General features: G+C 34.6%; 1 protein-coding gene and 2 long non-coding RNA genes across 4 annotated transcripts in view; 2 read left to right on the forward strand and 1 right to left on the reverse strand.

The window, feature by feature from the left end:
• Positions 1 to 19826, forward strand: part of LOC108003574 (uncharacterized) — a 50996-nt gene extending 31170 nt beyond the window's left edge. Inside the window, exons 3-5 of the long non-coding RNA XR_001767079.2 lie at positions 13615 to 18052; positions 18131 to 18287; positions 18353 to 19826. This is a non-coding gene — a long non-coding RNA (uncharacterized LOC108003574). The remainder of the gene's footprint in view (positions 1 to 13614; positions 18053 to 18130; positions 18288 to 18352) is intronic.
• Positions 1 to 21499, reverse strand: part of LOC108003572 (polypeptide N-acetylgalactosaminyltransferase 2) — a 184472-nt gene that overhangs the window by 119645 nt on the left and 43328 nt on the right. The gene's annotated exons all lie outside the window — the stretch shown is intronic.
• On the forward strand, positions 1753 to 11358 carry LOC114578223 (uncharacterized). Of its 2 annotated transcripts, XR_009829466.1 has the most exons (3): positions 1753 to 4220; positions 5272 to 5841; positions 5901 to 11358. It is a non-coding gene; the product is annotated as an uncharacterized LOC114578223 (long non-coding RNA). The 2 variants fall into 2 exon arrangements; XR_003698993.2 differs by lacking the exon at positions 1753 to 4220 and having other exon boundaries at positions 4860 to 5841.

The following is a 21499-nucleotide window of genomic DNA, read 5'->3' on the forward strand; positions in this document are numbered from 1 at the left end:
GTGATCCTCGAGACCAGACGTGTATCACGATGATCGGCATCAATCTCTCTTCGAACTCTTTCGATGAAATTAGTTGTATTGTTGTAGCTTTCGCCCTTTTTTTGATCTATTGAGACGTTTCAGAATCCTCGAGTGTGTTCTTCATCGATTTTAAAGATCTTAGATCCTAGAGTGATGTGAAAAATTTTATTCTAATAAGTTTTAAAATGGTTCGTTTAGATAATAAGAGGAGAGTCAAAGTATCGTGTAAATCTTTGATTGTTTTTTAACTTTATCAATATTTGGTGGCTATTTTTCTTATTTTTTTTTGTTATTTCTTTTTAGATTATAATAATAAACAGATATGCTTTGTAAATTAACAGATATTCTTATCCAGATGAAAAAGAATATATGTGAATTTTGACAAGACACATGACATATCAGATTTCCTAGACATTTATATACACGCACGAAAAAAGCACGCGTTCGAATTTTGACACGAAAATTTTGACGTATCAAGCTTTTCCATCTGACCATGGAATTCAGAATTCCACTGGAAATTAACGCGTTATAATTTCATTTTAACTTTGAGCCTATATCTTTGAACTTGCACTCTTTAACCATTGAAATTCCATCATGAAAAGTTTTTGAAGAAAATATATATATATTATATGCAAATACTCTTAACAATAAAAGTACGAATCATGAGAGCAATTGAAAGAAAAGAAAATTCACAATGGATCCCGAGCAATTCGATCTTCGACGAGAGATTCGATTTCAGACAATTGGGTAGAGGATATAGGTAGCATCGCGTAGCATCTCAGCACAAGATCGTTTAACCTTTTTAGAAAGTTAATGGCACGCGAAAAAAAGGAATCCTCCAGCATTAAGGTTGTCATGCGATCGGCCCACTTTCGATCTCGACCGTTCTCCAGGAGAAATCGGTTTCGAGTGCATAGAAACCGCATCAGAATGGCAGCTCATGGTTATCTAAAATTAGATTACTTTCGCGCGGCGTATGACTAAAAATCATAGCAACGATCGAGAAGGCAGCTATTTTTCTTTTTTGGAATATTTATCGAAATCATGATGGAATCCTTTAACTTTTCATTCCGATAAATCGAGGAAATTGTTATTTTTATTAATTTTATTAATTTTTCTCTAATTAACCAGTAATTTTTTTGTATTTCTATAATAACAAAAATGCATAAATTATAGTGTTTCGTAAAATAATATTTTGAAAAAATATTATATGATAGTTTAATTTTGTCTTATAGAATAAAATAATTTAATTATTTTTCCTATTTTTTAAAAAATTAATTGATCGATCTTGCAACTAATAAAATCATGATAACGAGACTGTATATCTAATACGTATTTCATTACATCTCTGGGGAATTTATCGGTACAAGATCTCTTTCGATTTTAACGATCAAATAGAGAGAAGTGCAACCGTGGTAATTGAATCAGTTCGTGGCTAGTACTGGCTTCCGGTTACCGTAACCACCGCTTATTTGAAACTTTATATAAATTTACAACCAATCCTCTTAAATAAAATTGAAAATAATTATAGAACACAAAATTGCAAAAATTGCAAAGATATTTATATATATTATATTCGTACAAGCTCCAATAAAAAAGAAAAAAAATATAAAAATATAAAACATAATAAATATAGAAAGTACAAATAAAATTATAAATAATTTTAAAATTGTTAAAATTTATTTACACCATCTGTTTGCAAAAAAATATTAAATATTAATTAAAAAATTATAATAAATTTAATAATAAATTTAATCGTATAGCACAGAATGTTTCCATCACGCTACGCTTTGTTGACATTTCTCCGATTTAATATTTAATCCTCTTAACGCGATTTCCATACAATACAGACAGTCGAATATTTGTTTACTTTTTTTCCTTTTACCGCGCGACACTCGACGAGGCAAACGATGAACGATGTATAATATAAATATAAATATAGACGCTCGTAAATTTTCATAACCTAAGGAATAAAGACGGTTTCAGTGAGCAGGTAGCTACGAACGGAGACGGTCGCTCCCCAGTTTCGCTTTGAAGCGTAATCGTGTCACTTAAACGTGTTTCAGACTTTTTAAATAATTATTCCGTGGATCCTCGTCGCGTCCGGACTTCTTTCCGCCTCTTCTTCCTTTCTCTCTCTCCCTCTCTCTCTTTCTCTCCCTTTTCCTCTCTCACGACTTGGATACGTTAATTTAACTTCTAATTTTCTAACTTTTTTTCTTTTTTTTTACCCTCTAATTTGGTTGAAAAATTTTCATCTTTTCCATTCCGCTTGGTTACATGTACGAAAGTGTGAACGAAGCTTTCCGGAAACGGACGAGAAATGGACACCCGAGTGACTTCCGAGTTTCCAAGCAGGGTGAAAAGAAAAACAACGAGAGGAGAGTTTAAAGAGGTAGGAGGGGAAGGGTGGCGCGCGATTGTTTCGTCGTTAGCTTGTTATGCACACACGATACGAGGAAATTTGCGGCAAGGAGACAGAAGTTTCTTGGAATATATGGAATTGTTAAGTAATATTCGTGCAAAAAAAAGGGATTAAACTTTTTTTTAATTTTTCGAATTATTTTATTCCACTTTCGCGTATCGTTTTGAAATTATAGAATGATAGTGGTAGTAGTAATAGTATTGCTAGCAGGTAATATGAAAGGATTGTTAAAAATTATTAATTCGATTTTTAATGTCGAGTAAAGATTTTTTTATTATAATGTATTTAAGTATTCAAAATTCGTTTAAAATAATCACGAAACAAAACAATTTACTATATGAATCCGCATGTTTCGAAATCATTTATAAAGTTTATATCGCGTATTTAATAATTATCATGTATTTTACGAATTGTTTATTATTTACATAATAATAATCATCATATTTAACTTCCACTCAGATCGAACAAAATTTATTTTTCGATTAGAAATTTGGCAAAATTTGTGTTTCGCGAAATTTATTTTCTAAAAAAAAAGAAATAATTACCCTTTTCTTTTTTTTATTTACGTGAATAATCATTGAAATCGAAAAAAAGAGGGGAAATAAGCTTTAAAAAAACATAATAAGATAAAGAAGAAAGAAAACGAATCCAATTTCGATACCGTCCCTCTATTATCCCCGTGCTCGCGATTCGAATCACGATTCCTAGTTCCTCACACTCCAATCAGAAATGTTCTCGCGTTGAAATCGCGATTGCCTGACGTATTTTCAATCAGACGCGTAACGATGGCCGGAAAATCATCGGGATCGAAGATACAGGGGGACCTATTCGAGGCTGAATCTCGTTAGTCCCGTGATTTTCCTCGGCATTCGGCGGAGATTCGCGGCACGAACGATTACCGAGGTACCAATCAGTTCCTCTTATCCCATCTCTCCTCCCCCTCCTCTCTCTCTCTCTCTCTTTCACTCTGCACAAACTGCATTAACGAGAACTCATCCTCGAAATGGGATCAGCTGCTTTACAGCTGCACGCGTTACGCGTCGAGGAATGTCACTCCAACGCCTTTTCAATTCGCATCTGTGATGAAAATACGGGAATATACGGGAAGAAAATTTAAACTCCTCCACGCTTTCCTCCCCTCAAAGCTTTCCTCCTTTCATCTCGAAGATACTTTTAAGCCCATTCAATATTTATTCCCTCTTCCCCCCCTTTTACTCGTTGGTCAAAGGTGTCTTCTTTCTTTCTCCGCTCCGCTGAAATTTTTACCGCCGTTTACCCGATACCAGCGTTAAAGATCGGCAAGTAGCTTTATTATAAGCGAGGATTCCTTGGACGCGATTCAAAAGATTTCGAACGACAGCGGGGGGGATGATCGGTTGCTTCGAAGTTTCGCAAATACCAGCATACGCTTTGAGGCTGTTTCGTTTCGTTAAAGGGAATGTATTCGTTGAATAACGATAGCTAAACTCTTTAATTTTCAAATTTACTTTTCCTTATTGGTGTTGAGAAAATGTAAAAATGTGCGAATCCAGGAATTGGTGAATTCAAAGGGAGGAAGAGAATAATAGAGAAGATCCTCGTGAATTTTAATAACGAAAGATACGAAAGATTGATGAAGTTGGATATAGAAGAGATATAGAGAATTGTGAACCTTTTCCTGTTTAGTCGTGTGAACGTTTACGTGTTTCTTTTTGGATATGAGAGCGACAAGAGGATTGGCCATACGAGAGTTGGCATGCAACTGAAACGAAACATGGAAAATTGGCTGGGCAATGTATGGAAGTTTTATAGTTGCGACGATAACCTGGCTTGGCTCGGCGAATTTCCCCAAGTGTCGTTAAATTATTTCATCGTTTAGTCCACGCACGTTCTCAGACGTTTCTTTCCTTTTTCTTTCTCTTCTTGCAGACAAGTACAATGTGTATCAATTGGGAAAGAAATGGAATTATATTTTTTATGCGTTACTTTTCTCAAGAGTTTTTTTTTCTCTATTTTTAAAAGAGAAAAAAGAAACGTGGAATGTAGTTTATTCTTTAGTTTGATTCCACTTAACATTGTCCGCGCTGACAATCGGTGAAATCATTTGTCATAAGTCGTAATGAAGAGGAATACAGGATGAGAAGAAATACAAGATAGATATTTGATAAAATTAATGTTGTATGGCTGACAAGCTATATTTCTTCACGAGACGTTAATTATTTCAATACTTGTTATTTTGTCGTTGCTTATCTATTTTACTCGAAGTTATCAGTAATCAAGATTATCAAGATTAATAACTGAAAAGTGTATATTTATTTTCATTAAAACTTTAAATTATTAAATTATTCAAGATAAACGAACTTCATATATATTTTCTTTTTTAATTTTATTTTTATTATTACTTAAATTTACTTAAAATTTACTTAAAAGTTGACACACTTTTCAATAATTACTATTAGATTCCCCGAGAGGATTTCATCGAAATAATTATTTTTACCGCGCAAGTTTAAAACAAATCTCGATTAAATTATATTTCAATCACTTTCAAAATCGTTTCTTCTCATCATTTTATTTCTCTTTCAATTTTTTTTCAAACAAAAATAAATTAAATTATAAATAACGATTATTAGAATTCCGTCCGATCGTCAACATCTTCCAGAATTAAACATCCTTTTCCTCCGATCCAGCGTTCAAACATTCGGTTAAATCCTCTTATCAAAATTCTATAAATTTGTATACGGGATAAGAAGCAAAAAAAGGGAATGAGCGTCAAATCGACCTCAAAAATTTATATCCTTTCCATTGGATTACCTTCTCCAATAACGCGTGCCATTTGCGTTCCGCAGGTGGAAGAAAAAACCGCGTAATTTTTCCTCTCCGGAGAATTATCCAGGAGATTCCTGAAAGTCAGCATACAGCGGCTAAGGGGGATTAGGGACTGTTGGTCAGAGGAGAGGAACGTGGCATGCACAAGATCCCAGTTTATGACGTAATTCCACATTGCTGAGGTCATCATAGCCTCGTATCCTTAATCCGGCGAATCTTGCCGGAATTCTCCAAGGAGTCTTATATACCAAGGAGGGTAGTTGGAAAATTTCATAACGAGAATCGGTGAAACGATAGTAACAATACTATTAGAATTGTACGCCAAGTTGCCTTCTCGTGTCGATTCTCGAACAGATGTCGCGCCAATTTTTCGAGCTATTTCCCGGGGAAAAGAAAAAAAAAGAAGGATCGTTCGAAAGAGAAACTTTGGTTGAATCTTTTTTCAGAAGAGCTCTCAGGGAAAAGATTTCGTGCGGGATCGAAATGGGTCAAGGATCACGTTCCTTTCGAAGTAAGGAATTTAGAGTTGAATCGAACTGGGATAAGTGAACTTGGACTGGAATTTCGTTCTTGGGAACTCGTTAATCGAGGTATTTTAGCGTTAAATATATATTCTGAACTCAAATTAATTAATTCGATTTTCTTCTAGGTTTTCAGCAATAATTAAAGGAATTGATAATTGAAGAATTCAATGATCTAAAATTTAAAAGAGAAAGAGAGAGAGATATTATCGATTTATCACGATCTAAATACCCATTTAACAGTCACCATCCGATAAACAGACGACCATCAATATGGAAACGAGCTTTCTTAGCTGCGGTCGCTAACGAAAGCCACGTTTTAACGAGAATGGCGTGTTCTTCTCTTCACATTCCGCAGAGTCTTCTCTGGAAGAGAGAAGGTCGCGAAACAAGGTCTTGTCGTCGTTTGTCTCGCGAGTGACAGTCATTGTCCTTACTCATCCCTTAATGGACTCCTTATTTCACTCGAGATAATCGCGGGGTCCCGCGGGGTCTGGCGAGACCGAGGAAATTCTGATGACGCGAGATTTTGGACGTTTCTCCAGGATTATTTCAGAAAGAGAGGGTCGGTGATTAATGGCCGGCTCTAATTGAAATTTCGTGTTGCGCCGTCTGGTAAGAGTCTCGAATAAAAAAGGGGAGGGCATCATCCAACAGATATCTCTTTCGTTTTCTCTAAAAATCTTCCCAATTTGTTTTAAAAGTTTTTGATCATCATTCGAAAAATTATTTTCGATGTTCGAATGAAGATTAAGTTAAATAGAAATTATACTAATTTCTTCCATTCTCGAGATTCTATCAAGCCTGTGATAGAATTCTCCTCTTTCTATATTCTATATTCAACTGATTCTAATCGATTCATAGAAATTTTTCTGTTAAATGTGCAGCTCAGTTTTATCCGAATCGCGGCAACATCACGCCAAGACTTATTTTCGAGCCTCTTGGAAGAAAATAACGAATCCATCCCACGACCCATTTTCCTCCACCGATCCCTCCGCTTTTCCTTTTTCCATCCACTTCTCCTCGTCCCGACACTCTATTCTCCTGACACTCGACCGAGAGCGTGGCAAAGAAGATTCAAACGAATCTCGACGGTGTTGCTGCCTGTTCTCACCTTGGAATACTTTCTGTCGTTGAAGAAAACGAAGAAGGGGAGAAGGGAGGGGTAAAAAAAAAAGAAGGAAAGAAGGGAAAAGAGCCTTTTGTCCGCAAGGCAACAAAGATGGGGAAACAAAGAGTATAGAGAGATGAGATTTGCTTTCGAAATAATTAATTTCGATCTTTGTTCCGTTTCTGGTTTCACCAATGAGCTAGATTTGTAGGATCGACTTGCGAAATATTCGAGACGGCTGGTTATACTCGTCTGACCGAATACTGGCCCGTTTCACTGCCTCGTGGCAATCTTTGGTTAACTCTCTTCCAGCAGTAGTCGTGTTTGAAACACGAGGATTGAAAAGAAGAAACTTGACAAGTCACATATTTTTTTTTCTTTTTCAATTTTACAGAAGAAGAAATTTTAAAATTATTTCTCTGAACACTTATACATGTTGAAAGTCTGCTTGTCATTTTTTCTTTTCAACGCATTAAGGCTCCAACTTTAATTAATTTCGGTGACAAAGAGAAAGGGAAATTGAGAAGAATAATAGATAATTGAAGAGATCAATAAGAAGTACAAATATTAAAATATTCCTGCTATATAATTAACGAGTTATTAATATAATCCCTATTCTCTTAGTCGAAGCAAAAAATGTGGAAAACATCGTACATGGATAATCAATAATTATATTTTTCAAAATATTCACGCGAGTAACAAGAATCGCGACAACTATCTCAACCATTCTGAATAAAAAGTCTCTATCCATCATCCCGAAAATTACGATATACGTCATCAATCTAAAAGACTTGGAAAGCGAGCGGAATGCACGATTCGCACAACAACAGCACGTGCACTCGTGCTGTCGAGTCTCTCTCTCTCTCTCTCTCTCTTTCTGGTGGGTAGTAGCTCCATACCTCAGGAATGCATCGGTGAATGTTAAAAATGGAGTGGAAAGTATGGAAAGTATCCGAGCGATTCGCCCCAGGACCGGAAGTTTCGCATAGTTGTTCGCGCGGGAAAGTCACGTAGTCGGGAGGGGAGGGAGGCGTTTGTTTCGCGGCAAGTACGAAATCGTGACGGGTCGGTGAACCGCTATTATAAATCAGTTTCAACTTGCAACGACGCCGGACATGGAATATGTTATTCGACACGTATCCTCGATGCACGTACGACACACTGCCAACTTCCAAACAGCCCTTGAACGATTCGCACGATCGCGTGTTATCTAAATGGGATTGTTGCGCGAACTTCCGATGCACGCTTAAGATAATGGAGATCCCATCGGATGATAATGCATTTGGAAGGAGTACGTTTCAATGCACGTTCAATTTAACGTACTTTCTACGCGTATAAATTTTGATTTCGCAATTCAGAGTTATAATTTGATGAAAATTTGTTTTACATGTAAGAATATTCAATATTTGTGAAAGTGACAGTTGAAAAACACGATTCATAGAGAGATCAAGAATTGTTATCGAAAATGTGAAGTACAATATATATATATAAGGAATTTTCATTTCCTATTCAATTTTTTAATGTATTAACGCGGAGAAAGAAAGGAAAGATTAAGAAGGCTCTTTTCCTATAAATTTAAAAAGTTGAGCGATCCTCGTACGATAATTTTCACAGTACAATGATTATGATGCAACGATACAATGATCAATTATGAATGATTATTATTTGAGCGAAAATTAACGATAGATTCGACGTAATGTATCTACCTGAACATGATCTGTTTGAATTCAACGATGAGGATTAGTATTAACGCTGTTTATCGTTCGGACTAATGAGGATGCGGTTAGAGATTAGTCTGGTCAGTTTATTATGATTAGTGGAGTTATCGAATTTTGTATTACTAGTTACTAGTATAGGATCGTGAATAACGAGCGAATAAATTGTACGAACGATAAAGGTGATTATATATATTTTGTAAAAATCACGATGATAATTTCGAGCGAAACGTTCTCTATAAAGTTCGATTGAAAAATTGTATCCCACAAAGATTTCGAAGATTATTTTTCTTTTACGAATTACCTTTCTTCGTCATAGAACAAATAATTAAAGATCTCGTTCTAATTTTGAATCAAGGTTTCAATGTTGAGCAAAAAGGGACACGCATCACTGACCTAGAAGATACGTTCCATTTCCTTCATCAAGACAAAATTCATTTTACACTTTGTGTTGTCACAAGACACAAATCTACACGTTCTTCAAGAAAGCATAAATTCCAAGCCCTTAATTTACATAGAATCTTCCCTTCGCGAAAATTACAGCAATTCCAAGTGTTACACTTCAAGAATAAATAATGAGAGAGAAAGAGAGTATACTCTCTATTCGAAATCGAGTGAACGAAAAGGCATAATGAATTGTTTAAAAATTGTGAAGAAAAAAGAAAGAAAAGAAAAAAGAAAGGATTTGCACGAAGCGAAGCACGGAAGATCGTGTTATGTATCGCGTCGAATATCGAGTATTTTTGCTCGAATCTCGAAGCTGTCGGAGAAAAAGAGAAAACGGATGAAATAAAGACAAGGAATCGAGAACGAGTCAATTGGAAATGTTACATCGAGATGAAACTTCTATAAAATGCGTGAAATATTCTTATCTATGGGAATGGTGTTTGATTTCACCATCATTCATAAATATTTTATTAGAAGACGAGAAATTGAATTAAGAATTATATATTTAGCAGAGGAAAAGATAGTATTAGAACCTTTTGCTGATAAATATTTCTTGTATCAAGAAAAGTTAAGAGGCTTCGTGCTGGAATACATTTGATGAAAGGCACGTATCTAGTGTACGTGTATTTTCAAATACAAAATGCTTTCAAAGCTATATGCGTTCCATATTTGCAAATCGCGCAGAAAAGAGGATTATTTGATTTACGAATAATAGAAAATATTACTAAAAAATTATTTTTTAAAACGCCATTTTTTATAAGAGTGCTTTTGATTATTTTTTTCTTCCTTTTACCATAGTTTTTTCAAATCAGATTCATTTCTCTTATTCGTATACCATATTAATTCTCGGAAGATCGATTTAACAGCATATAAGATAGTCTCGAGAAAGAAGTTGGGGGAAAAATTAAGCCCCAAATTAATAAACTTCGCGAATCCAATATCAACGTCGAATCGAGCCCAACTCGCCAAAGTTCGAGGCCAAATTAGCCTATATTTTGCAAAGTTCAGGGAGAGGGGAGGGAGAATTGTCGCATTACATCATTCGTAAGCAGTTTGCTTACAAATATTGCATTCGCGGAATGGCAGAAGTCGCGGCATCGAGCCAAATCTCGGCGCGGAAGTCGGACGAAGAAAGTGACACGATAAATAAATTTATCGATCGACGACTCCCCTCGCGTTAAATAATTTATCGGGCAAAAAATCACTTCTCTCCGGCTATCTCCTCTCGCGAAATTTCAAATATTTCGGCCGCTGCACTTACGACTTTCCAACGGGATTTATGCCCGATGTCTGGCGCGTGATTCATTAATCCACTTCTCGACGTCGATCGCGGAATTTACTTGGCCCGGACGATTTAACACCGGCAATAAAGTATAAAATGTGAAAATCCTTTTCTTTTTTTACGAGTGCAAATCATCCTTAAACATTTCGCTGTAAATCTATGCGATATTAATTTATTAAAATTTAAGAGAAATGGCTCGGGGAGATTAAAATGTAAAAAAGAAAAAAAGAAAAAAGGAATGATATTTATACGAGTGTATATAATAAATATTACAATCTTTTTTTATAATTTCACAATATTGATATAATAACTTCTGATGGAACTGCAATTACATTTAATTAAATAAAATTATATGAAATACGTGAATTTCGATAAAATTATACAAAATATTTAATTAAATAATTCGCGTAAATTCAGAAATTCGTATTAAAATGTAAAATATATCATTCCTCAACATTTTTGTACATTATTTTTACGTATTTTTGCGATCGTTTGACGCGTTAAGAGAAATCTTTTTTCGTTTCCTATTGATCGAGAAAGAAACGACGAAAGATTCGATCGATTCAAAGGGATACATTCTATCGCTATAAACGATTCAATCGTCGTCAAGATTATACAATTATTACACGAGTTAATAACTATTGATAGAATTAAAGGAATAATTCACGTTACATAAATTCTCGTATTAAAGTTGATCGAATTTTCAAAACTCGGTCAAAACGATAAATCGAAAGTGATGAACGAATTCTGTCTCCAAATAGCCAATGTGAAAATTCTCGTATTCATCGATGCGATCGTTTGCTCGCGATTATTTAGTTATCACGATAGGGTATGGAGATTCGTTTTTTCATTGTCAAACATACGAGGGGTTGAAAAGCGAACGGAGAGAGCGGAAGCCATTGACGCGTGTCGCGCCAAGAGAATTTATCGCTAATTAATTTCAATCTGACCAGAATTTCGCGAAACGCTGCTTGTAAAACGAGTTCAAAAATAACGAGAAAGAAAGAAAGAGAGAGAGAGAGAGAGAGAGAGAGAGAGAGAGAGAAAAGAAAGCACAAAAAATGAAAGAAGAGACGAAAATTACCTCGATGTTCATACTCTAAAACCTGCAAAAATGATATCTTGATATCTTTATTATTTATTCGATAATTGTGTCGAAGAAATCCTGATCCTGATCCTAAACGACATGCACTGGATATTATTATATTTCTGTTTACATTGATGTCTCATTTATTTTTCGCGCATGAAATTGCGATTTGTCGAAAAATTATGTGCTCAGTTTGGAAGCAAGCGTGGAATATTTAACGTTGGTTCAACGACTCTGTTTGTTCGAGTCCATTCGCCCGGTTGAAGAGGTGTGCACGAAATAAATGAGAGAGGAAGCCGAGAGCAATCTAAAGAAAAGAAAGGGAAGAAAAAATGAATGGAAAAGAAAAACGAGGCCCGTGTATTTAAGTACAGGCATTTCATGTTTTTAAAAGAACAGTATGATAAACGAAGATAAATTAAGGAAGATGTTAATTTAATAGAAATTGATTATACAGATCGTGTGTTACTAGTAAATAGAAACGAATTTATACTGCGATATTTACTCATCAAGTATGCATTGTGATATTCAGAATATGAAGAAATAAAAGATAAAAGATATATGAAACAAATATTGAATTTCATAATTGTATTATTCAATTCGAGTGATCATTATTATTAGTTTTTTCATTACTGATTCAATTTAAATATAATTATTTATCAAAAAATATTTAGTATTTTAATCTTGTTTTCTCTTCTTCAACAAATCTTCAATTTTTGCAATAACACTTTTCGTATAACTGAATGATTTTTTAAGTATATAGGATGGATTTAAGTTTTTTTTTAAATTTCTCATAGAGTAATATATAATCTATTTCGACAAAAAATTGAACAAGCGAAGAGTTTATCGATTATTGGTTGAACGAGTTTTATTAAAATCATCGATAAAAAAACGAAGTACTAACCGTTATTGAATCACAGATTTTCTAATTGCCAATTATTAGAATTATATTCTTACAGTCTTCTTTTTTTTATACACTACCTATCCACTATTCGACATCATGTGTTAATATTAGACGAGAAAATCGTGTGTGTTTCATGAAAATAATTCTGCAAATATGATAAATTTTTACGAATACTAATAGTATATATCTGAGAATCCATGATGATATATTATTTTCGTTTTAATATTTATTTTCCTTTCTTTTCCTTCTTTATTTAAAGTGTTTTTTTTAATCTTTTTCTTTTAAAGAATATTTTCAATTCATCTTTTCTCTTTTTTTAATTCCTTTTTCCTTCCTTTCGTTTTTCTAATATTATTTTTAAATTCATTTCCCTTTAATATTTTCTTGTATCTCTTTTTTTATTTTCCTCTAAAAAAGCCTCATTTTCTTTAAAATCATTTTTCTTTTAGTAATTTTTGATTTTATTACGAAGAACTTTAGTTAAATTAGTTAATTAGTTAAATTAAAAACATTATTCGTTAAAGAAAAATTTCAATTTTTGAAATTTTAACAATTTGAAAAATTCGAAGATGAAGAATTGAGAAATATGCGAAGAACTAAAGAATAAAAACATTAAATAAAATACTATTTCAAGAAAAATCTTTTTTTGAAAAAATCTACCGAGAATCGAACCTGGAACATCAAGATTTAAAATACTCGTGTTCTACCACTAAGCTACGGAGAATTTATATATGTTTATTTTTCATCTTAATATATATGATATTTTTTAATTTATTTCAATTATTTTTCAAATATCAATTCGTCAAAAATTATACCAAGTATTCTAAATAAAATATCTTTATTATCTTCAAACATATTCAAATTTTTGTATTAAATATTTAAATAATCTTTAAATAAAATCTTTTATCTATAAAAGTACAATAAAATATCCTACATATAATTCTTTTAAAAATGAATGATTTGAACTTATCGAACAAGTTCTAGTTGTTTAATAGTTCATATTTCAACGAAATACAGCTTATTTCTAGAGAAATTTCGGTATTTACCGCATTCGAATGCAAAAGGCAGCAACATTAAAATCTGCCGTAATAAACCACGATCTTTCTCGCGAAAATAACTTTCATTTCTTGGGACTGGGATCCAGAATCCCAATAGCGTGTCGTAAACCACGCGAATGGTACTAAAAGCGCCGTTTCTCGTCATTATTCTCTCGTCGTGCAACAGAGTGCATCTCGTTCTTCGATACAATTTCAACGAGCGATATTTTTCTTTTCTTTTTTTTATCGCCTGTTCCAGCTCCTTGTAAATGAAACACGGATAAAGAAGGGAAGAATTATTCTATCTCTCTATTCCTACGCCTCGCGCTTTTCACCCAAGAGGATATCTCAGTGTTACGAAACGGCGCAACAAGAATCCTCTCGTTAAGTTGACCTATTCAAGAGGCTTTAAACATCATTACAGAGTTCTTCTGCATCGCTCGGCCACAAAAATAAAGAGAGAACAAAAGGGAAGGTCTCCTGCTGGTGGAAAAGTTTCGACCAATGGAAAAACTTTCCCCCAACTTTCCTCCAAGTTGACAATCACTAGTAATCCGATCCGTTTCGTGTTCCAGAGGTTGAACATTGTACCGTGCAGGTATGATACCGTGTATCGAATAACTCTTCTTTGAAAATGCCTCGAGATAGATAGAAAACTTAGAATGCATAGTGCATCAATGTCGTACGTTTCCATCGTGTACGATACTCTAGTGAGAGAAGTTCGTGTTTTCGTTTCTTTTTTAAGAGAAAAGTAGCTGAGAGATTCATAACGAAAAGCGCTGTTACTAATTTTCAAGAAGGAGGAGAAAAAATAATTAATACAATCTTCAATTTTATTTTCAATAAACTTGAATTTTTCTTCAAAAGAAATTTCATTGTAATTGTACTTATAAATCGTTCCATAATTGGTACAGGTATTACCATTGATTATTGCAAATATATTATACAAGATTTATGTTTAATCAAATTGTGATATAATGGATAAAATGATTGAAATTTAACAAGAATTGTTACGAAGATTTCTATTATTCAATGCAATATGAAATGAATTACTTAAATATTGCAATTCTTTGAAAATTAAAGAATAAAAAAAATGAAAGAAAGGAATAAAAAATGGTATAATTAAGAAAGAAAGCGACAAAAACAATTTTAATTTCAATCGTATATCTCGAGATCGGACCAAGATTTTTAACCATCGATATTTCCAGTTTACTCATCACGATTATATCGCATCTGGGTATAAAACTTCCGATAGAGATGCAGTATTAATAATTCCCCAAAGAATTCTAAACAATAATTCCATTCTTAGCGCTTGTATTAATCGGCCCTCGCCTTATGCATAAAGATTGTGTTGTCGAAGGCGGTTGTTGGCCTCGTAACTATGCAAAATAATGCGGAATTTTTAATTTTCTCTTGAAATTGCGGCCGCCTGACGAGCTATTTTTCGAACCGAGATACCGAGGGAACAAAGTAGGAAAAACTTCGATCCCACGTTTCACGTTCACATCGATTTTTCGCAATTCAACGTGCCATCTCGCCCTGCTCGTTTGCATATTAAATTTTTCAATAATTCCCACGGGAAACTGGCCTAACTATCTATTGGTCGAGCAGTTAACGAATCTACGATAATTCTATCGTAACGGTGACTTCGTTGGAATAATCGTTGAAAATTTCTATAAAAATGCGGATGAGACTAATGCAAATCTTGATTGCTGTACAACTATAAAGGAAAACGATATCTGATGAAGAATCCTTTAAAAGTTGATGTAAAATTCTACGAACATTTGAAAGAACTTTCTTTAATTAATATAATGTTAATTAATCAAAATATCAAATCTTTATATTTTTATTCAGATATATCTCAAAAATTCCATCGAAAATTTAATGTTTAATTTCGATTTCGATTTAAATTTCAATTGATGTAAAAGTTTGAAATTTGAAAATTGATCAAGTTAGACATCGATGAATTTACAAAATGGGGATCAATCAAGTGAAAAAAAAAAGAAGATAAAAGAAATGTAATTACGCAATTGAAAAAACCGCAGTAGCAACAAGTTGAAACATTTTGCTAAGAGGAAAATGACATAAATATATATCCGCGATAAATGTTCAATACCGCATATTAATGGACGAAGAAAATGAAAGACTCTGGGTGGGGAAAGGCTATTTATAAGGCTATTTATAAGACTTCAAGAGAAACAAGAGAAAACGGGGATTATTCAAGACAATTTCATTGACTAGACTGCCTTCACCAAGGGTCAATAAAACCTGACTCAGCTTAACGAATAAGACTAGTGGCTATAGAGCAGGTAAAAATAGAATTACTCCAACTGCTTTATCGAAAATTCCGTGGAAAATAATACGTCGTAATGACGACATCGCTGACGACAAGCGAGAAAAATTTTCTGGAAATCAATCTATCTAGATCCTAGGTAGAAAGAAATATCGAGCAGTTGAATTTTAATGAAAATCCAACATCTATAATTTAGAAGACACAATTCGATTTAATTAATGATGGAATGAATTTTTTTCTATTAGAAGAAATTCCAAAAACCAGTTTTTGATCGTACATTTTAGCGTAGTGACAAAAATTATAAATTGAAGTTATGTAATCATCCTCCTAATTAAAACTTGAAGAATAAAACAAATTTATAAGATAATAAGAAATTTGTAGTGAAGATTTGCAAAGGACAAAAATTATAATTTTCTTTCGTCTCGTATCTATCCGTAATGTTTTAATTTTAATTATTCATAATTATTCATACAAATATCTATCAAATAAAATAAAAGATACGTGCAAATAGTCATCACTAGTAAGTTTTAAATTTAAAATTGCATATCTGTATATATCTTTAAAGATTAAATGGATTTTAATTCAAATAAGCGACAACTCACAATTGAAGTGAAATCTTGTGGCAAATCTTGAACATTGTTAAAACTTGTCGGGTTTTATAGTTGCAATGGAGAAGCGAAAATCGTGGCACGCGAACCCAGTCATCTAATTGCCAAATGCACGCGAACTGGTTTAGCTTTCGCAAACGATTCGCCGAAACTATTTCGTCTATTTTATTCCGATCTCAACTTTTCACAATAATTAACGCGTATTAATTATTCAACAACAATTTTCAAATTTGACTTACAATGCACTTGACGTTTGGCTCGTTCATTTAGCGAATACAAATTAATTATTAAACTAGCGAGAAAATTATATTGGTTTTTTAAAATTTCGAATGATTTATGTGACATTGTTTGTGACGAATTCATTTCACGAAGATAGAATTCTATTCGAGTATAGAAAGCAAAAAACATGAGGCAGAGCAATTTTCAATTTTCAATTTTTCGGATATTATGGATTTAAAAAATTATTTCTCAAAAAACAACTTCCTTTACTTTTAAAATAAATATCACGTGTCGTACATGTTAATAAATGATTCGTTAAATTTGATTGATCCGATTTAATAAATTGTTAATGTTGAATTGAAGATATGAAGAAAAATTTGAAATTATAATTATAAAAGAAATTATAAAAGAATTGAAAGTGGATAAAAATGTGGGATTGATTGGATAACCAGAAGTGGCGGTGAAATTATTCGCTCAGTTGCCTGGCGTCTGACCACAGCTCGGCCATTCCACTGCGGCCGAGCTAAAACTCCCGACGCTATATTTATACAAGAAGTTTGAAAATACAGCTCGATTACAATGTAAATACTCATTGCAATAAAACAACAATGGATTCTCGGGCCAACCTCCCGACAAATATTCGGTTTAAATCCACGAATCCAGCAAAAATATTTATTCTTCTGAATGAATTCAGAACTTTTTCATATCAGACATTTCTTCCGGGATTTACAAACGTACAAAGGCTCGACAAATTTAGTTATTCTTCCGTAAAACATCTACTTTCATCTCTTGTGTTTTTTTTTTTCTCTTCAATTATATCCACTTATCATATCCAATTATACATGATAAGAATATATCGCGATAAACTAATTCCTACTCTGCGATGTTAAATACAATAGTGATTAAAATATCGTATCATATTCTCATTTGAACGAAAGAAGAAAAGAAAATACAAACGATCGATTAATCATCGCGTTTCATGCCACAAAGAATACGCAAACGTATACGTCTCCGTTTACGTCTCTACAAGGATAACAAAACTATAACTCCACCATCTCCATGACAGTAAGTAATTATACAAACTTTGATACTTTGATACGATTTCACCGTGGACAGTATCTTTTCTGAGGCAAAATTCATGGGAAAAAGCCGCGCTTGTCATCCGAGCGGATTGGAAAGTTTATTCATCGCCCTGCCAAGTTATCTCCAACAACTTTTAATTGGACTGTACACACGACTTTGCGTAAAGTAGATTCGCAGCGATGCACGCACGGGGCAAAATGCATCGGAGTTTGTAATGGGGCGGAAGCTTAAGCGGGAGCTTAAGCGGTGGTTACGAACTATCTAATTTGTCGATATAACTCGATAATTTCGAGCCTGCTGCAATTTCCTTCCCCGTCGTTTACACTGCAAGACAACACGATCGTTGGAGGGGATATCTTCGGGGAATTATTTGATCGAAATTGAAAATGATAAAGAAGAGAGAGAGAATAAGTTGAAAAGAGACAAAGATATATACATATATGGACGCATATATCCTTTAAAGACAATTAAGAGTACGTTGTATTAACAAATAAGTAAGTATCTCTTGTTTAATTTAAGATTGATATGTGAAATTCTTTTTATTAATATTGTTATTATTATTATTCATATAGCAAGTGATTGGCAAGAAGCTGAAAGAATTACCCCGATTAATTTCTCTTCGATTCTCCTGATCTCTTCGCTCATTTGCTGTGCATCCACTCGAAACGCATGGAAATTGGAAACTCCGTTTCCTGCATCTCCATCGAACAAGCTCGAGAATAAATTATTGTATGTGTCTTAACAGCGAAAATATATATATATATACACATAACACGATCTCGATGGATTCGTAGCTCGAGGGCAAGATAGCAAACGGAAGAGGAACACGTGCAAACATATGGTTCGAGGCTTGAATCTCGGATTACAGATTTTCCGCTCCGTGTTTACGAGTTGCGCGAACACAGGAAATGAAGTAGTCCTATATACAGGGGCCAAGGTGGATCAAGATTTTGAAAGACAAGTGTAAGGAAATTTAATATCCGAAACGGGATATCCTTGTTATTAGTTGAAATTTTACTGTAAAGTTTGCTAATTGTGGCAAACAGCCTCGTGCATAAGCGTGCAATACTCGTCTCGAAGGTGTATTTGCCACCTTGGTGGATTCGTGTTTAACCAAAGTTTAGATTAATTGGTAACAAGAAACGCGCGCAACTTGAGCGTGCAAAGATGGGAACGGAGGAAACGCGGTGTAAAGGAAAAGAATATAACTGCGCGGATCCGTAACACGACATGAACGTTTTGCATCGGTTATGGTTATTACCGAACGGCATTATTACTTCCATGCTAACTAGGCTAGTCATTAAACCGAAGCAGTTAGCGGCAGAACCGGAATTTCGATGCGAGGAACAACCTTGTGTATGCTCTTCTCTATCCGATGGAACGAACATCTTAATATAACACATGTGAGATGTTATCTAGAAATTCGAAGAGAGAGAGAGAGAGAGAGAGAGAGAGCAAAAAAGGATCTTACGCGAAATTTAGGATAAATTGTAAATTAAATCTGTAGATACTATTCACAGAAGTATGCCAAAGTTTGCTCTGTGCAATCTTCGTGCATTAATATTTCATCCATGAACTTGTTTGTTTAAATTAGCTAATGAATAAATTTTTGAAACGTAATTTTTTTTTACACAAAGAATAAATAATTTACACGTGCAAGTCTCAAAGTGCATGCGAAGTTTATAAAAATTTACATACATTAAAGAATGTCTGAAAAATTTAAATCTCAAGGAGAAGGATCAAAGGAAGATGTCCGCCTGCCAATTAACTTATTTCTTGAACATTGTAGCTGCGAAATATTCCTCAAATTCTAGTAGACGTAAAAGTTCGTGCATGAAATCCTCTTTAAATTTCCATTGTGTAAATTTTAATTAAATCCAATCTTCTTATAAAGTCGTACAAGATCGTTCCAACTTCTTTTCTTGTACAACGTGCTCTTGCGACGAAGTGTCGTCGAGGATTACTGGCAAAATAAATATAGCGATATTTCCTTCTTCGACTACAAAAATTGTTCCTTAATTTTTTTCGAAGCATCCCCTGTATCGATTGTACCGTGCACAGATTCGAGAGACGCTCGAAATATTTGTTAATTCCGGAACGCACGTTTGTCCGAACGTGGACATTTTTCGCATGACGAATTGTCGGCAGGAATGTTGCAAACAAATGGAAACGAACAAAGAGGGATTGTTGGAGAGATCGAACAGAGGCTCGGTTGACCATGATGGAGACACGGCTTGGCGTTACTTCAGCCGAGGAATGCTCGCTATTAGTCATCGGTAAATAAGTAATTTGACCGAAAAAACGTTCGATAACCTGAGCTGCAGCTGACCGCCATTCCTCAGCGTCGGTCACAGACCGAGCCGGTTTGTTCCCTTCTCCTTCCTTGTGAGCTTAATTCCATAAAAAGTAGAAAGATCATCAAATATCACGTTGAAAATAATAATTCTTACGAAGGGGAAGAACTGTCCGTAATTTTTAAAAAGCGCAAACGAAACACTTTTCCGATATAAATTTATAAAGCAGGAAAGGAAAATGTTACGTGAGATTCGAAAATTTGCAACAATTTCTGCAAACTGCGCTACGAATACTCGCAATGCTCGCATAAAATTGGGGAGATACAAAAACATAAACGATATTTAATAGGAACCAGCAGAACGGTGTGCAAATACGGCACAACCGGCTCTCTCTTTATAAACCATATATACATATCTATATATATAACGGATATGCCTCATCGATGCACATAACCTCGTGTATGCTCGTTGCACCGACCCACTGGACGTTGTACTCTATCCAATGAATATCCAATAGTGGAATAACTCACTCAATATTGCAGTTTACCGAATGCCTTTACCACGGTCATTCTACGCCCGCTCTCAGAACACGTGTTCGAGCAGCTGCATTAGTTTCTAATGATCCGGGCTTCGGTTCACCGAGGAGAGGACGAGCCAAATTCCTGGCATTTTTCACTCGTGCGTCCAGTTTCGCCGGCCTCCAATTTATGGAAGATTTGCCGGCACAACGTGTACCAACGTTTTCCAATTCCAAGAATTATTGCACGATCGATATCAGTGATGAAATTTCCCGAATACCGATTCTTACGATCTATATTATTATAGTTATCGTTGTGAAATTGTAAAATTATTATTGCGCAAGAGGATTCGATCAAATTTCCACGAGATGTTTAAGAGTCGGTTCAATTTTAATTTTCGATATTTAAAAGATTATCGAATCGATCTCATCGATCGACTAGAATCGCACCCGTCGACAATTGGGACAAGAAGAATTTTCGACAGCAAGTCGGAAAAGTCACTTTTTCCTTTCCTTCCACTTTGCGAATACCGTCTTCAATTTGTTTCGCGCATTTTCGGCAGCAAGCATCGAAGCTTGGCGAAACTTGGGAGCATCGGCGATGAAATGGGCAAGTTCGCGCGGCGACCGCCCCGGGCGAAATAGTGGAGTGTAAAAGTGGTATAAAGTTTTCAAATACATCGGTAACCTTCCCTATATCCGAAAGTTCTCCGATATTTTCTGCCCGATTACGCTTTTGTACGAGCCCCGCCCGGGTGGACGACCGAGAGTGAGGAATGCCGACGAATTCGCGAATCCGCCGATACGAGTGAAACGGCAAACTTCGCAATTTTTATTCCCGGTATTTCCCGCCGTTATTTTCGCCGATCCGTTGAAAAATATACGTGTACTCGAGGCTCGATATATTGACCGCGCGCTGAAACTTGAAAAGGAAAAACTTGGAACACGTTGAACAAACCTGTGCAGTTTGGAAAAATTCTGTTCCAATATTTGCGGCCTTCCCCTTTTTTCTCGCGGATTTAGACATCCAGAGATATCGTTCGACGACTAATTCTACGTAAGTTCGACACAACGAAATATAATACAAATCCTTTCGAATTTCCTTTCGAATCTATCGTGATCGATTTATC

The sequence above is a fragment of the Apis cerana genome, linkage group LG4 (genome assembly GCF_029169275.1).
Source record: "Apis cerana isolate GH-2021 linkage group LG4, AcerK_1.0, whole genome shotgun sequence".
NCBI classification, from domain to species: Eukaryota; Metazoa; Arthropoda; class Insecta; order Hymenoptera; family Apidae; genus Apis; species Apis cerana.